Source organism: Mugil cephalus, chromosome 17 (genome assembly GCF_022458985.1).
Source record: "Mugil cephalus isolate CIBA_MC_2020 chromosome 17, CIBA_Mcephalus_1.1, whole genome shotgun sequence".
Classification (NCBI taxonomy): Eukaryota; Metazoa; Chordata; class Actinopteri; order Mugiliformes; family Mugilidae; genus Mugil; species Mugil cephalus.
Window position 1 is genome coordinate 8082719 of NC_061786.1, and position 18376 is coordinate 8101094.

At 43.5% G+C, this 18376-nt stretch overlaps 1 protein-coding gene across 8 annotated transcripts in view; it reads left to right on the forward strand.

The window, feature by feature from the left end:
- The window catches only part of dlgap2a (discs, large (Drosophila) homolog-associated protein 2a), a 174920-nt gene that overhangs the window by 51830 nt on the left and 104714 nt on the right, over positions 1–18376 (forward strand). For 2 of the 8 annotated variants that reach the window (XM_047610957.1, XM_047610956.1), the window contains exon 1: positions 827–1393. The exons of the other annotated variants lie outside the window; for them this stretch is intronic. The gene's annotated coding sequence lies outside the window, so the exon portion shown is untranslated. Of the gene's footprint in view, positions 1–826; positions 1394–18376 lie in introns of those variants that run through there. 8 annotated transcript variants of the gene reach the window in all.

Genomic DNA, 18376 nt, shown 5'->3' on the forward strand with positions numbered 1-18376 from the left:
TGTCTGATCTGAGAGCTGAGCTGATGGCCTGTTCCCTCTTTTGTCCTGTCCTGTGTTCTCTGTATTTTTTATTTTTTTCACCCTGATTGAGGCACGGAACAATATCAGCATTATGCATGTACCCACCTTTCCGGTGCCGGCGAAATGAATTTTCACAATGGGTTCATAAATCCCTGCTCTACCTGGTTGAGCACCGTTGGAATGCGCAGCGGTTGGCTGGCCGGCTCTCTTGGCCGAGACTGTAGATCTGGATTGACAGCTGCTCCGTCCTGTCTGCCACTGTTAATCATTGAAGGATTTGGGCTGCCGGCGCGCAGCTCTGCCAAGCGACCTTGAGCCCTGCTGGGGCCGAAGGACTTCATCTAAAAGCCTGTTCCCCTGTTACAGCAAGCGAGAGGCAATTCAGCCAGGCGGCCCAATTGCTCCATAACACAGAGGGATTGATTGATGGCGAAACGTGCCACGTTGTCGGAGCGCATCCCCTTCGAATTTGTGTGCCTAGCGTTCGTACTGCATAATTCGACCAGTTATGCAACGTCAATGTCACTTTGCATCCCTTTTACCTTCACTTCTGAAGACGTGGGTGAAGGCCAACACCTTGTTACGCCGTTTCACACTTCATTGTGGAAATACACTGATAAATAAAGTCAAAGGAACATGACAGCCATTGTCAGGGGTGATGATGGCGTCACAGTGGAAATAGCTCTTGATATGATGTCAGTTTAATAATTTATGCACATGCTCCAACATGGAGCTGGAAAACAATGGTGAGCATGCGATACTAGAGCGAGAGATGGGAAAAAATAATGTTGGATGCCGTGCAAGAGAGAAGTGACACTGGTGCAGTGGACAGACCAGCTCGCTTCCCACTATCTCCTGCCCTGCTCATTTCCTCTCTCCGTCCCCCGTTCACTCCATAACTCCCCATCTGTCCGGGTAAACGCTCAGCAAACAGGAGATCGCCGGGATCCGGACTCCAGTCCCAGATTTTTGCTCCAGCCATGCAGTTGGAACCAGCAGCAGCAGTAAATGCCTGTTGTGCCTGCCTCTCTCCTCTCCCTCTCCCTCTTTTGCTGCGCGCCACTCTGCTCTGCTGCAGTGGATGGTCCTCGCGGTGCGCTCGCGACTCGCTCTCAGCGGAGGGGATCTGAGCATCTCGCTGTCATTTTCCCACCCTTCTTCCCCCCGTCTCCGAGCCGTCCTCCTTTCGCCGCTCCTTTCATCAGAGGATAAATGTGAGGGAAAAGTCGTAGGATAGATGAGAGGGGAAGGGAAGAGCTCAGGAAGTCTTTAAGCCAACATCTCTTACATGTATGACTGTGTGATCTGCTGTCTCCGGATGACAGAGAAGCGCATGATATTAAATGCCTCCAGCTTTTAGACTCTCTAACAGGTAAGTTTCTACCCTCTGGCTTGATGTTTTCATTCTGTGTTTGATGTAGCGGGTGACAGAGGGGCACCGTTTGCGTTTTTTCCCCCTGATGTGGGGCTGACATGTTCTAATAAGTGGATGTTATTTTGACAGAAGTTGTGTGCAAACAAGTCCATCGTATTTGTAGGGTGGCATATGGCGTGCACTAATGTGTATATGTGTAACTGCAGCTCTGTGCTTTAAAACAGACCTCTTGAGCTTCCATCATATTTGCCAAAGAGTCGGGGCAATAAATCTCGTTCTCCTGCAGCAACTTGAAATTGTTGGCTTTTCTTCACTGGCAGCTGTGTTTACACCCTTGTACTGTAATATGGTTTGCATGCTCCACATGCTACCACCCATGATCCAATTTTAATGAGCCATAGGGGAGTGGTGGTAGCTTCAATAATGAGCGAGAGTGTTTTTATGGTGGTCGGGGGATAAAAAAAAAAGAAAAAAGTGCAGCATGATTATTTTGTTTTCAAGGGAAAGTCAGTAGAGGTACGGCGCAGGGGAAATAATAATTTGTCAGATTCTGTGACAGCACTGTGGACGGAGAACGCTACACAGTTTGTGTGCGTGTGTGCGTGCGTGCGTTCGTGCGTGTGTGTGTGAGGGAGTACGCTGGGTGTGTGGGTGGCTGCCTGCGCCTAATGTAAAGTGTCTCATGGAGGGGACGATCTCTGCGTGGGCTGCCTGTGTGTCGTTTTATGAATGAAGTGCTTTTATCTTTTAGTGGAAGAAGAGGAGAAAGAGTGCGTGTGTGCTCATGTTTTTTTTTTTATGTGAGCGCGTGTTTCCCCTCCTACACTTATCAACCGTCTCTCCTGTTGTGAGTTGGTACGTCAGTGGCGCGCGCTCTCTCTTTTGGGAAACACTTCAGCGCAGCAGCACCAGCGGCGGCGGCGGCGTCTCTCCGTCAGGTGCTGGGTGGCGTTCCTCTGTGGGTGGGGACTTGGTGACGATTTACAACCCGGGTTCCCGGGTCCTCGCCCTGTGGTGTAAATCAGCCTTCTTGGCGAAGCGCAGACCCACTGCAGCCAGTTAAAGGAGATGCTTTGGATGTTCATGTTCACTGCTGCACTGCAGACACTCTTTCCCACCAAAGCTCGTAGCAGGCAGTGTGCCGCTCAGTCACAGACAGCGGAGGCTCGGCGAGAGAGGCTCTTAACCCCAGTTCACGGTGTTTGAACAGGTGCATGTCATCCTAAGTAACTTCCAGCCTGGGTGGTGGTTGCCCTATCATCTGGGAATCATCACGTTATTATTGTCATGCATGAGCAACTGTGTCACACCGCGCTGGAGATTGGAGGCTCTCTCTGAGTATTAACTGAACCACTGATCTCTAGTTTTCAGCCTGATGTGGATGTGCTACTAATGAACCCTTCCGAGTGGTGCACATCAATTAGAAGGCCTTAATTTCAGTGGGGCTTCCCCCTACGTACACCCAGGATAGTGTATCGTGCGTTGTGTAACACTGCAGACTCTGTGTATGTGAAAGTCAGACAGGGAAATCCGTGTCACAGTGACCGCAATTATCTAAACCCGCTGGAGTGTCACTGAATAACCACCATCTCCAAAGGATTCATACTCACATACTGTAGCTAAATACATTCCCACTTTCGGCAGTTTTTCTGCCTTCTCATGCCGTTGAAAAACAGAATCATGGACGACGGATGCATATGAACACTCTCAGCGGCACAGCTCTAGTTAAGTGGTGAATTTCTATCCATGCTCCATGCTCACGAAACATAACTTGCGTGTAATTTAATTTGTGCCCATATAGCATGTACATGAGCACACATGTGCAGGGCTGGAAGGTTTTTGGACCACTGGGCCAAGAGGCCACTAGATTTCATGACCACAAGGGACTGTAAATTTCTTTCAAGTAAAACATGTAGCGATTTCATCATAGTTCGCAGCACTAAGTGGGGAGTATTAGGAGACTTTTAGATGGCACTCAAATAGTAACTTCAATTTGAATTGAATAAGTTAGTAACTGTCATTGTTTCATCTACTGCAGGGACTATGGATATAGTTACAGTACACTGTGACCCTGGGCTGCTATCCTTTCATATAAAGGATACGTATATATATATATATCCAAGCTTGAATGTTTTTGTCATATATATATATATGACAAAAACATTCAAGCTTCTTTAGGGGTGTACACACAGGAAGAGGCGAGCATTGATGTGGATGACAAAATATACAACCTGGTTGCCAAGGCAACCAGAGCTTGGAACATCCACTAGTGATGTGCTGCCGTGAAATCACAAAGTTGGAGCTGGAGCAACAGTCAAAAGAAAAAATGTATGGGTACCAAGTTGAACTACTCTAAACTAAATTTAAGATCTTATACAGATGATTGACATATGATGGTCACACAAAGTTCCCCAGACAGTTTCCACAGGGAAGTCCTTCCACCGTCTATTACTTTGGGTCACTACCACCAAATTCACCATTCAGATTTTTCACTTGGAGTAATTGATATTTATTTTTATAAATTTCATGTGTGGTCTCCATGCTTTTTCCCTCCGATATATGTAATATTTTTGGGAGTCCCCAAAAGAGTTCACCACAGGGAAACTCTGCTGACTGTGGGCAAAAAGTATAAATTAGCAATATTTTCCCACTTGTGTCACTATGGGGTGGATAATATATAGGAGGGTTACCAACGCAACCAGAGTTTGTAACGTTCACTATTGACCAGCTGTCAGCTACAAAGTGAGGGTATGGCATTGGAGAACACCTTCCTCCTCAGCGTTTCCCACAAAATTTCATTAGTCAATGTTAAAAGTTACCATTACGTCAGTAATGTTTCTATAATTGTAAATCTCCATTGTGTTAAAATCAAGAGCACAATCATCAGGTTTTTAAAAGTGCCAGTAAAATCATTTTTTATTAGTGAACAACGCAAATGGCTTCCCACGCTATTTGAGTTGACCGCGTTGCTTTCTTCGTCGGGTTGAGTCAGAAAAGAACAGGTGAGCGACCGGTGCGTGTAGGCACAGGGGCATCGCCATAAATTCCGGGCCCCATGAAAATAAATCACATTGGGCCCCACTAACTCACTGTAAAGGCTGTAAGATCGATCCGTGTACCATTTGTTCATTTGAATTTCAATTCAGACCGGAAAGGTAAAGATTCAAAAATGTTCATTTTCATGTACAAAATCAACAAAGGGACCATATGGTATCCAACACTCATCACTTAATGAGGTACTCAGGCCCAGAGTACCTCATGAAGTACAGTAAAGGGATTTCAATGTAGTCAATTGATGTAGTCAATTGAGTATTAGAAATAGAGATCCAAGTGTGACATTGAAAAACTACTAATGAAATAACAAACCGTTTTATCGATTTTCCGGTGTGAATTGAAATTCAAATGAATGTGGTTGGTCAATATTATTTACGTTTTGATATTTTCAAAAAAAAAAATAAAAATCCGGTTTGTTATGAGACCGGAGTAAATTAGACTCTGTCAGGCCACCGTAGTATCAACATTGTCTCTAGTATAGAGAAGCCATTTGTTTTAATGTGCCACACCTGTGAGGTTCACCAAGGCTTTTGCACACCTGTAATATGCGATATATGTCTTTTCACTTACCGTAGCAATTGCGGTTCTGCTTTGGTATTAAAATAAGATACTGATGAGCACCTGCCAGTTTGGATAAGCAACTTAGAGAAATCTATTCATACGGTATGTCATGGCTGACAGTGACGTGATGTACAGTAGGTTGTCTTGTCAGACACCTGCTCTATTGTTGCTTTCAGCAGTCTCTAGGGCAATCAGATACAGGTGTTCGCCCACTGAAAATAATGCTGTCCCATTTTTCAAGCAAGCGGAATGACTCTTGAGCGCCAGCCGGAATTGATTGCACAAACCGCTTCCTTGCAATATAATAACGTCTTCCTCAGCGATTGATTAGCACGGCCTGTCTTATTGAGGTTGCCTCCTACGTGAGTTACGTTGGCCATGCGACCTAATGTTTTCCGTTTCTGTTCGGCGCACCGTGCCAGAGAGCTTCTTGAGTTGAACACTCGTTTCCCAGAAGTAGTCAATGCGGACTCAGAAATAGACAAATTGGTATTAGCGCGCACACAAAAGGACCATCGTTTTCAGAGATTGCACAGATGGAAGAACCACTTCGAGCGATCTTGGCGGGTCGCGTATCTGGGACAATAGACGTAGCAGCGCTTCACAACAGTGGTGAACGCTCATACTCTGAGGCTCGCAAACAATGAAAACAGCCTTCAGCCGTGAACAAATCAGAGGGACCAAGTAAGAGCACTGGAAGTAATCCTGCAGCCTGTCATGCCTGCCGACATGTAGCTGTGGGATCTTATGAGATCGTGTATAGTTCATTTAATTTTCATATATGTTCAAAGCGAGACGCTGTTAATTGAATTGTGCAAAGTGCTTGCAGTTACACATCTTACATGAAATAAAGTGATTACTGGTCTGTGAAGGTTTGCAGGTAGTTAAGTGTTTTTTTGAAGACGCTGGTTCAGGTCTGTTTGCACACCCACAGGAACAAACCATATTTCCCTAGATTTCATGGTTTGCCGGCCACTCGTGTTGATTTGCAAAGCTTAAGGCAAACATATTTTCACAGCCCGATGGCGACAAGCCACTGGAACGACAGAGGGGGGTAGACGTGCCTCTGAGAAGTGGCTACGTACGTTCAGGGACACATCTTTACTCCCGATCTGATGCAGTCCAGCCTCACAGCAAAGACACGTGCTTGAAGGTTTCCACTCGCTGCCACTCACCTTTCCTTTGGTGACGGAAGTGGTGGCAGGGGCGTCGTCTTGGGCTGTCGATCCTCAGCTCAGGAAGAACGCGTGAAATGTTGTCACGCGCAGATGGTGGCCTGGCTCATAACATTAATGATGTTCCAGTGTGAGGAGGAGGAGGAGGAGGAGGAGGATAGGAGACACTCTCTGTAGATGATCGGCCTCTGGTGTAAAATGTGTGTGTGCGTGCAGTCTGTCTGCTGGGATAATGGTTTTGACTCCAATCAGCGTCTGACCGACTCGCTTTTTGGAAAGCACGAGAAACACACACTCACACAAGTGAACATGCGGGGCGTCATTGAGGCTCTGAGCGGCTGCCTCTTCAGAGGAGGCTTCTCTCCCAACGGGGAGTCTTGAACTTCACCCAAACGCATAAACAAAAGAAGAAAGCCCTCTCTTCTTGTTTGGCCCTAGAGTCCCTCTCCTTGTGTCTTTGTGACTGTCACTCATCAGCACGCTCTCATTCTCTCTACTACATTGGCGCTGCTATCCCTCCCCCTCTTTCTTTCTGCTTTCTCCATTATTTTCTTCTCTGTCTGTTTGTGGACAGTCAGTAGGTTGCACTGCAGCCTGGGCCGGTGCCAGAGCTCAGCCTCTGAGCCACAGGTAAAGGTATTAAAGCCAAGTGACTCAACGCTCTGAAACAGAACTGACTCGTTGCTACTTAAAAGTTACGCCCGGCTGAGCTGCTCCAGCTGCAGTTCTGTCCCCCTTTGCCTCCACCAGCAGTTTGCTGACACACCTTCATGCCTCTAGAGGCACGGAGTCAAAAGGATGATAAAATGTTGGGTGCCCAGGCACGTTGTTTCCCCTGCCTTGTGAGGTAGCGCAAAGGGCAGTGTGTGTGCTTGTTTGTGTATGTGTTTTACAGTAAAAGTTACTAAAGAAAAAAAAAACGTGAAAGCCTGGAGAGGAGCCGACAGATCAAGAAAGTATATAAATATTTGTTTACAAGAGGTGAGATGCATCGCTTCAACATGGCATTCCAGACTGTCTTCATTTGTACTGTTTTTAATTGTGCTCTGTAAAAAAAAAAAAAAAATGATGTCAATAAAGGAGAAGCGGTCTAGGCAGAGGACATGTTCTCAATATGCAGCAATGAATGCAACCCACAAGAATTTTCTAAAGTAACCACTGTAAGTACATTTGATCTGACCAAGGCACAATACCAAAATGATTATTGAAGCTTTTATGGATCTTGAATTTAAGGTTAGGGGTCAGGAAACTTTTTGTTTTTTTTGTCATTGCTGCAATACTAACCAGTAGGACTGGGACATATGTTTTTTTGTTTTTTTTTTCCAGATTTTTATTCAGTTTTTTTATGTGGTCTAAATAATGAAACTAAGAGCAAGAAACATAAGTCAAAAATAGTTTATTAAGACAATTTCTGTAACTATTAAAGAGCAGTATTGTTCAGTATATAATCATTTAATGAAAAGAAACAGATTACTCTTTTTCCATCCATGCTTTAGCTTCAGACACTGGAACACATTTGTGGTGTTGTTCATTTTAATCATTTAAACACAGCAGATCTTTAAAAACAGAACCAGCTGACACCACTTTAATACTAACATGACCCGCGTGCAGTACTGGGGATTTTGCTAAAATGATAAAAGCTCATGTCAACTGAAAGAAGAGTCTTGAGACAGTCTTGAGATTTCAGTCAGCCAGTTTTGCTTTAGGCTCTTCAACCCCACCACCCTACACGTGTTTAACTCATTAAGAAACCTCTTGGGAAGTTCTGATCCTGTGTGTCACAGATGATATTTGGGAAAATTTGTATTGTATGATACAGTTAATATGTATAGCCTGCAAATGACATATGTGGAAACACAACATGACTTCAATAAAGAGTTGATTTATAAGCAACATAAAGTAGCTTAAGAGGACGGAGAAGGACATACCAGAAGTATGTACATAGCACACACTGTATTCTCCATTGTGCACTGAGGAGAATATGTACCAAGTGTCTCAAATCAAGTAACAATACCAACAATACAGCCAATTTCTTTGCAAAGGTTTAAAATCCTGTGTTTGTTTGACACTGCATCACAGGGCCTTGCTCCCTTAGTTGCCATGGAGACAACATTAGGCTGTGGTGCCGCAACATTTTTGTGTGTGTGTGTGTGTGTGTGTGTTTCTTTGCATAACCCCACGCCAAACCGTGCTGCTTGTCGGGGACTCACCCGTGCCAACTGCTTGCGTGGGTGGAGGTATGGGTGCATGCGTATGTTTTTGTCACTGCGAGCGAGTAGGAGTAAAAAGAAGAGAGAGATCAAAGCAAGGTGGTGGTGAGGGACAGGGACGAGGGGGGGTTTGAAAAATGAACAAAAAAAGAAGGGTTTGAGTGACAAGGAGAGATGAGAACAAACACACTCATTCGCGCTGATCAGACATTAACTGTACGCAGGCGCGTCCCCTCCAGCAGACATGACTGGAGTACGCTCCTGTGAATGAGCAGGGCCAGTGTGTGGGTGGAGAGATGCTGCAACAGTGCAGCTTATTTTGCCTTCAGTTTGATCCCCGCAACCCTCTCTCTGGGGCTTCTCTCCGCATTACCACATGGCAGTTCACACGCTGCGAAGCCAGATGCAAACGCACTCTCATTATCATCACACATAAGAATCCGATAATGACTAATGATTCTGGGACGCCTGTAAAAGTGTATTGACGCAGAGGAATACACATGTATTGACGTATGACACGGAGCAGCATAATTAACATGGGGTCACTTTAATCACCGTCAATAGATTAGCTTACTTTCACCTGTTATGTAATACTCGACTTGTGCCTGTAACTTTGCCGGAAGTATTCTCCTGATTGATCCGATTTTTGTTAATCCACCGGAGGAATCAATTAACAATTAGCCTAATTTTCTTCACCAAGCGGTTGAGGCTAAAAGTAAATGAAGATGTGTTGTTTTAACACATTTAATACCCAATCATTAAAGAATACAAATATTCCTGCTAATTATTTAAGGCTTTCATGTAGTTTGAACGTGGAATCCTAATGTCACATCATCAGTGACGTCCCGTGGTTGAATGCATTGTTACGTTTGGTCAGCAGATGTCACAGTTGGACGCTGTTCATGAATAATTTAAATGACAGTACTGCAGCTAAAGGTGAGGCACGCCTTCTTTAGTAAGAAGAGTGTTCAACTGCGGTTTCTTTTTGTGGTTTGTGCGGAAGCCATCCACATGAATGACTGTGTGTGTGTTCAGCCACGTTTTAGCGAGAGGTTCAGTCATGTGGTCTAACGTAGAAATTATCTCGAGCTCTGCCATCGTTTCTAAGCCAAATTTATGAAACGGTCCGCGAACAATGTCTTATTTTAATGAGCGTTTAATGAGGTTTTAAAGACATACAGGATGTGCGCTTAGTTCAGGATGCATTTTGTCCTTTTAAAAAGTCTGCATGACAGGTTTACAGCTCACTTCTCTGCTATCCAGATGTTGCAGTCCTAGCTCTTTCTAGTGTTTCAGAATCATAATTGCAACCTATCACACTCAATGTCCATCCAAAAAGAAGATAATTATGATAACAGCCAAGCTTAGATAGGTTTGGTATGGTCAAGCGTTCTTGAAAATTCTGCCATAGAATTAAAATACAACATGTCACCTTGGACTAGAAGTGTCCCAATCAAGTTTTCCACATCCCGGTCCAATCTTAAATTAACAATTTACTCCCCTGGAGATTCATGAAGGCCATTCGTGCCTTTCTTGTGTTCTCCTAGATAGTGTGACTGTATTAAATACAGCCAATAGGGCTGTTGTAGTTAGTCCAAGAGTTACGCCTTTGTTCCGTACATCTGTGGCTGACGTGCACTGTGGTGTTGAGAGAGTAGCACGTACCTTGGGAGCTGGGAGCTCCAACAGATGGTGTTCTCTAGTGCAAAAACAGGCCGATCATCTAACGCCATATACTCCATAACTCTTTCACCTTCAGGTGTTCTCTGCGTTTCTTTTCTTCTTCTTTTTTGTTTGAGGGAGGCGAACTACATTGGTTGTATTGAAGATGAAGATCTCCTACCACCAACTCGCGAAATATCCACACACAGTCCACAAAGTGCTGTCAGACTGACTTTATTTTCCAGAGAACAAAGTATTTCTGTACAGCTGACATGTTAATTTGTGTGACTTGGTTGTTGTTGTAGCTGTTGAGCATGAGAAAGAGAAGAAGTTTCAACACTACAAATACGCAGATCGTCTTGGCTGGAGTACAGTACCGATCTGATCGTTTAAAAATGCATGGTTCGGCCCCGACATGGATCTCCTGAGAACAGCTGGAATATAACTACCTTGGACCTTGGCACTTTTTAACATACGCTGACTTTTTACAGAAACCACCCCTGGTTTACTAAGCCTGAACTACTATCACATAAGTGTCTGCGGTAGACTAAACAGAGATAGTAACAGCTCTGACAGTGAGTAGCATGAACTCTGATGTGTAGTGGATGCATTGTATTCCCTATAGACGGGAGAGTCGGGTCAAAGGTGGGGCCTCATCATAATAGAGAAAACGTGTGAGTCATCACTAGAAGGATTTGAGAGTTGAAAAAGCTGAAAGAATGAGAAAGAAACAGAATGGGTTTTTGCATCTGGCAAAGCAAGGTGAGGGATCTTTTACAAGGGCCAGTCTGAGAATTATAATCTTTATATTTCCAGCAAACAGTCACAACACATTTTAAATAAATAAGGGTGAGGGTGATAATTGTAGAGGAGGTAAGAAAGGAGAAGAGAAGATTGTGGAGCATTTGTATATAACATGAATCGTGCAACTGTCACTGACTGAAACTGTTAAATTATCCTAAGCCAGACACCCTCAGAAAGGCAAATCTTTGTATCTGTTTTTGCATGATGCATCTGCAGAAATCCACTTGTGACTTTTCCAAATACGATTTAAACAATAGCAGTTTTGTCTAATGAACGTGGTCTGGAACTGGCTTGCTATATATATTATATATGGACTCAATCTGGAGGGCTGGCAGGGTAAAGTCCGTCTAATGTACATTCAAAGTGATTCAGATGTTATCATTTTCACATGCAGCTTCTCTGTGTAGTGTTTAGATAGGTTCAGGTCCTCGCTGCCTGTGTGAAAACAGATAAGCCTCAAACCAGCCATTATCCAAAATGCTGTGTATGTATTAACAAACTGGCCCTCTTGATCTGGACTATAGCCAAAAGACTGACAGTAGTACCTCTTCTGCTTGTCCTCTCTCCAGAGCAGTCCCAATTTATTCTAAGCTTGCTTTCTGCCTTTTCTTATTCCACCCTCGCTCACCAATGTATGCACACATTCTTTCATTTCAGTCCTGAGTTCTTCACTTGTTTGCTCAGGGTGTTTTTCTGCAGTATAAGCACAGGCAAAATTTAATATTGCTCTGGACATCTTGAAAGAATCCGGCGTGGATTCGCTGTTGTAAATTCTCTCAGAACCTCTCTCACACACAGCAGAGGCACAAATCCTTGTAGCGCGCGGTTTCGACAACAGCAGAAACTGACACATAAAAAGCATCTAAAACCATTTAAAGGTATTAATATAGTCTCTTACAAATCTTCTTGGTGTGTCTCTCAACCCATGTTTTCGCAAACCCAACATTTAAAACACGGGCGATGTATTTCAGACCAGCCGAGGAGTGTTTGAAGCTTGAGGTTTTGGACTGGCCTACTTAATGTGAAAAGCCGATGCATTGTGTCAGACAAGACATGAGTGAGGTTCCCAATAGACAAGAAATGCTCTCTGTAATTTATAAGCTGTCTTTCAGGACATCTTATTTCTGCTTAGCTTGATAGCTAATGTTAGCCAACAGTTAGCCTACACTGATCACCCATAACATTATGACCATCTTCCTAATATTGTGTAGGTCTCCCTTGTGACTCCTAAACAATTCTGACACATCAGAGAATGTTGTTACTGGGGGCCTTTGAGTCCTATGTGTTGAGGGGAGTGGCCTCTGTGGATCAGGCTTGTTCCAGTGCACTGGACATTCTCCGTCAGGGTTTTTTGGTAGGCAGCAGAATTCATGGTTCCATTTATCACAGCAAGTCTTCCAGGTCCTGAAGCAGCAAAACAGTCCCAGACCATCACATCACCACTACCAGATTTTACTGTTGGTATGATGTTCTTTTTCTGAAATGTAGTGTAATGGGGAACACACCGTCCAGAAAGTTCAACATTTGTCTTGTCAGACCACAGAGTATTTTCCCACAAAACCTTGGGGATCATTAAGATGTTTTTTGGCCAAACAGAGAGGAGCATTTATGTTCTTTTTGTTCAGCAGTGGTTTTGGTCTTGGAACTCTGCCATGCAGAACATTTTCTTATGGTGGAGTCATAAACACTGACCTTAACCGAAGCAAGCGAGGCCTGCAGCTCTTTGGGTGTTGTTGTGGGGTCTTTTGTGACCTCTTGGATGAGTCGTTGCTGAGTTCTTGGGGTAATTTTGGTCGGCCATCCGCTTGTGGGAAGGTTCAACACTCTTCTATGTTTCTATTTGTGGATAATGGCTCTCACTGTGGCTCACTGTGAGTCCCAAAGCTTTAGAAATGGCTTCATAACCTTTTCCAGACTGATAGATCTCAATTACTTTCTTTCTCATTTGTTCCTGAATTTCTTTGGATCTCAGCATGTCTAGCTTTTGAGGATCTTTTGGTCTACTTCACTTTGTCAGGCACGTCCTGTTGAAGTGATTTCTTGATTGAGAGCAGGTGTGGCAGTAATCAGTCTTGGATGTGACTAGAGAAATTTAAGTCAGGTGTGATAAATGTTATGTTTTAACAGGGGGCACTTTTTCACACAGGTCCTTGTCGATTCGATTTTTTTTTTCCTAAATAAAAAACAAACTGCATTTTGTGTTTACTTGTGTTATCTTGAACATTTTAATCTGAAACATTTAAGTGTGACAACCGTGCAAAAAAATGAGAAATCTGGAAAGGGGCCAACACTTTTTCACATCACTGTATGTGTGGACAAAATTGAGTTGTTTACAGGCACATTTGACAAAGCTGGATACAATGTAATTGCTAATTATTAGCAGGAATTACTATTCTTTCATGAGTGTCTGATTGCAGTATTTAAGTACAATCCACTGTATCAGAAATCTGCCCAAAGCTGATCAAATGGTTGATGCAATAAGCCCTGCAACACATTTGTGAGACAGATAAGCCCCCCACCAGATGAGTAATCTCTTCCGCAACAGAGTTGATCTCTGGACTGTGTCTTTCCCCAAAGCACTGGAAGTCATATTTATAATGCACTGTCAATGCTGGATAGCATCTTTTTTGTACTCTGCAGCTTGCCATGTACTGTACGCATTGTATTTCCGTGGAGATCTGTCGTAGAGCTCTACCTGTTTGACCTAAATATTGTTTTGGTGAAATATGATCGCAGCTGCTGCAGAACACAGATGCAAGCTGATAGGAACGCTCTTTACAATAGCATCCATGTAAGTGCAGTTGTGTTACAAAAGCTAACAGTAGCCGGCGAATGTGATCTTATACATAACAATCTTTTTCCATGGCTAATACAGCGAGAGCCTCGTTGTCTCCATAAACAACGCTCGCTGTACCGTGAGCTACAGTAGCATAGAATATGAGTCACTTCGCTGCCATCTACTTCTGCTGTTGCTCACCACATTACGCAGTCAGTCATCACGGGAATGCAATTACACCCACTCCCCCCCAGCTCCTATTAATAGCCACAGCTAAATCATCAATGTGACATATCTGTGACACACTGCCGAATTTAAGTGAATATGGCATGAGCGTGGTCCCGAACGCAGTGGCTCCAACGGTTGGGATTGGAAACCACTACACTGTCACAAACGATAAAAGATACATGTAACTATTTTCAAATTTACACCTTTTCCATGTGGGCACAGTAGAATTGTGGCACCTCCAGGATGATGTGGCGATATGACACCTTCCTTCCCGGGTCTACGTGGGTCTGGGCGAAACACATCCCCGAACGCCGCTGCCCCACTCTCTCAACCACCCCCTCCTCCTCATAGCTGATCTGTGGCAGGTCGAGCCAGGGACCCGCTGACTAGTGAGAGGGAGGGTCATTAGGCCAGGTGGTATCACTGTGGTACCCGCTGTGCAGCACATGTCTGGCATTAACGCCTACAGTCATAACTATAGACTAGCTCACTCGGATCGTTAATCATTGTTCAAGTAAAATGCTGTCAGGACTTCAGCAAATACCGAGAGATCTTTGAAAGCAGCCAATTAAGCATCGCTAACTGTTTTTCTGACAATGTTTCCAGAGCCCTCAGAGGTTCTTCTAATCCTCTGAATCTACTGTATGTTAGAGAATCCATTTCCAAAGTTAAGGCATCACTTTATACTTCTTTTTTTGTAACAGAAGAAAAACTGGGGATAGACTTGATTAGACTTAACTAATGAAGTGGATGAAGTTTAGTGTTTGCAGTTGTGGTGACTTTCAGCACTGACCCAACTCAAAGTCTCCAGATGCCTGCGTCTCTTGAGTGCCAAATTGGCTGCTGCACATTGTTTTAAATGATGAACTCATTTGATCCGCATCCAGTGGATAAATAACAAACCTCTTGGTGTCATCTAAGAGTTGTGAGACAAAGAGAGCTTTCGGGTTGCCTGCCAAGGAGTAAACCAGCTCTGTGAATGACAATGGTGGATTGCTGTGTCAGCATCCTGAACTGTCTGTGAGTGATTTCAGGCAACAGATGCACTGTACAGATGGGCATTGGTATTTTTTTCTTCTTTTTTTTTTCATCAGCAGCCATACGAAGCGAATTCTCAGTGTCCACCGGGCTTTTAGAAAAGCCTGCATTTATGATCTCATTCAGGCTGGCAGCTAGAGCATTTAGGGCCTGTCTCGTCTCGTCAAGAATATGCAGACACCGCTTTGGAACATACATTGAACCGTTTTAAATGATAATGTTCACCACTGCGTACCAGAGAATTACCATGAAGAGTCTGAGAGATCAAGTACCTGTATAGGTAGATCTCTCCCTGGGCATCAGTCCTGATTTTCTTAATGAACAGAAGAGAGCCCAGATTGAATTTCATTATGCTCTGCCCGTCTGGATAATTTGGATATCCATGAGGTTGTGATCTCATCACCAGGATGTCCTTTTACATTCCTGATCTGTTCCTTAGGCCTAAGTGGCTGTCTATTACCACAGAGTATTAAAGAAAGTGTGTTGTTTCTGAACCATCCCATTGTTCATTCTTTAACCTTGCAGTCGTCTTCCAGTGCCTTGTGTACTACCCAAGTAATCTGGGACAATTTTAAACACTATACTTGAGATGACCACTTTGTGTGTAAAATAATTTCAAAGTTTCTTTGGTGCTCAAAATCAAGCAAATTGCTGAGGACATTGATTTGGGGCTGAAGAGAACTTTTTAGAAGATTAAAAGGAATTGGGGGTTTCCTGAGGGGTGGACTTTTAGCTCAAGCTAGCTTTGCATTGTGGGACTCTAATTAACTCTACAGTTACTGAAAAATGGGCAAAGAAGTGGCGCTGAGACAGTGACATCAAGATAGCTGGCAGTCTGAGATAGCACCCGTCTGTCAGCTAAAGCGAAATTTTGAATTAATTTAAACGGTTGAGCCATGCTTTGAAACGAAGCTGTAAACATGTTTATTTCTGCTGTAAAATTGGACTTTTTAACATGGAGTTCTTTGGGGATTTTGGAGCCTGCCTCAAGTTTCCCATGCTAGTGACTCAGGCCTAGCACTCCCACGAACTGTCTGTGGTGGAGTTGTGTCGTGGCTGTCATGAATCCTGGAGCGTTCTTTTACACGCCCAAGAACGAGCCTGCTTTATGGACTCTAATGTATTATTTATACTTACAACAAGGCCGTTTTTATTATTCATGTGTAAGCTGTCTCTTTCAACACGTTGCTAAACACTATTCTACTGGATACATGATAAAACACATGATAAAAAGATCCTTGATCGTATTACTGGGTCGGTTTAGACGCGCAAAATCAGAAATAATTCCCCACTACTACACACATGCACACACACACACACACAATATAACGAACACAAAATGCTCTGTCGTTGCTGCTATTGCTGATGTGCATCCTGCCAGGCTGATTGGGTCCAATGCCTCTAAGCCATTACAGCACTGATTGGAATCATATTTTGTTTCAGGGCCGGCAGATGCTGATCGACAAGCAAACTCCCAGGCATGTTGCACATATGGGAGTTGATGTGTGCCATTAATTAAATCACTCTGGGCCAGAGACCGCCAGCGGATGATGGCTTTTATTTAAGTAAATCACCGGCACTGGGGGGGAAATGCAAATGGCGCCTCAGCGAAGTGAGCCTATCCCTTGTGATTGTTCTATGATCGGATGGAGTTTCTCCGTCCAGTTCTGTCATTATGATTTAGAGTCCATGTCTCTTTACCTTGGAATGATATTGACATGTCAATATTTTATAATTTAGACAACTCTCTTTGGTTAAATCCCATGTATTAAAAGGTTTTGCAATCGAATGCTTTTACATTCATCTAAAGAAACTCTTGTGTGCAACCTTATCTGCCATTGCCCTTCCCAACTGTCCTGAAGTAAATATCCTGTCCCAGGGTCCCTTTGTACTAAACTGGGTGATAGACTCATGTATCATGGCATGTTTTTGGCCTTAACCCACCACGTCGTGACTTGACTCTTATCCCTGAGTGTTCAAGGCTGGGCCTGACACAGACACACCACTCCCATAAGTTCCAGCTGTTTATTCCCACCAGGCCATCAATCTCTCTCAGTTGTCTCCAAAGAGTCGACTGACTAATGGAGATGAGGCCCAACATTTTTTTTCTTTCCTTTTTTTATCTCTTTCTCCCGGTGAAAATGATGTGTGAGCCGCCGAACGTGAACCCAAAAGGGAACCATCCGTGAATGCTGATGCAAATTCACGTCTTTCTTTTCTTTTTTTTTAAACCTAATTCTCATGCTATTACGTCATGTTGTTTTTCTCTAAGATTTTGTCCTCCAAAAAAGGAAACGCCTGTTCTGTTTCCACGAATTATGTTCATTTTAATCTTATGACCATCATTTACTGTTTTCTACATGCATTTGTTTCCAATTATCTCTCTGTCTGCTTTGTTTGTGATGATAAAATGGTAAGTACCCATCAGAGATTCTCAGAGACCAAAGCGACATCTTTGAATTGCAGTTTTGTCTGACCAACATTTAGAAACTTAAGCCACTCCTATGGGAAATTGGAATTGGATAAGTGAGAAAAAGTGTTTTTAAAGCAGTCCAGGCATTGTCCTAATCTGGCAGTGCAGCTGTTAGCTTTAGCTTAGCATAAGGGTTGCAATGTAGAGTTGACAATTAGCCAGTCGTTTGCAAAAAGTGATAAATAAACTCAAGAATTTTCCCAATTACTTCTTGTGACCTGTACATTCACATCAAGTACAAATGTCAATGCAATTAACATTAAGATATAGACTTGGGTCTATATTCAGGCGAAAGCACTGCTGCCAGGCACAAAGACACCACGAAGCATCTGAAAACCCCCAACTTCCGTCAACACACTAGCCTGACTGGTTTTCAGGTGCTGTCTGCCAGTGGTGCAGTCATTAGGAAAATTCTTGAGTTTATTTATCACTTTTGTGAAAGACTGTCTAATTGGCAACACTACACTAAAGTGCACATGCTAAACTAAAGATAAAAGCTGTGCTGCTGGATTAGGACAATGCCTGATATAAAGCTGATTTCTCTCACTTATCCCACTCTTGGGAATACAGTGAGTGATTAAATATCACGTAGGGGTGGCGTATCCCTTCAAACCAGAATGTTGCAAGTTGAATTTCTACAAACACTGGGTTCAGAAGCTATATCAAATGAATAGTTGGATTTTTTTCTGGTGGAATTACTGAAATGGCTTCTAGTCATAATTAACTGACTAATCAGCCATCCATGGCAAAACCCACAGTGAGTTACGAGCTGACTCATAGATCAAGCAACAAGTTAGTCAGTCACCCATCAGCTGCTGCCCTCCTCTGTGTTATGCTTAGCTCATTCAGTAAGTCCCCAGATGCTTTCTTGTGCCACCATGTGAGTGGTTTAAATTTGCTTAAATTTGAGACGTGTTCCCTTGTGCTTAAAAAAAAAAAGCTTCAAGAATACCATCCATACTCCAATCAGCCTGAGGTCACTCCCTGTCACAGTGAAAG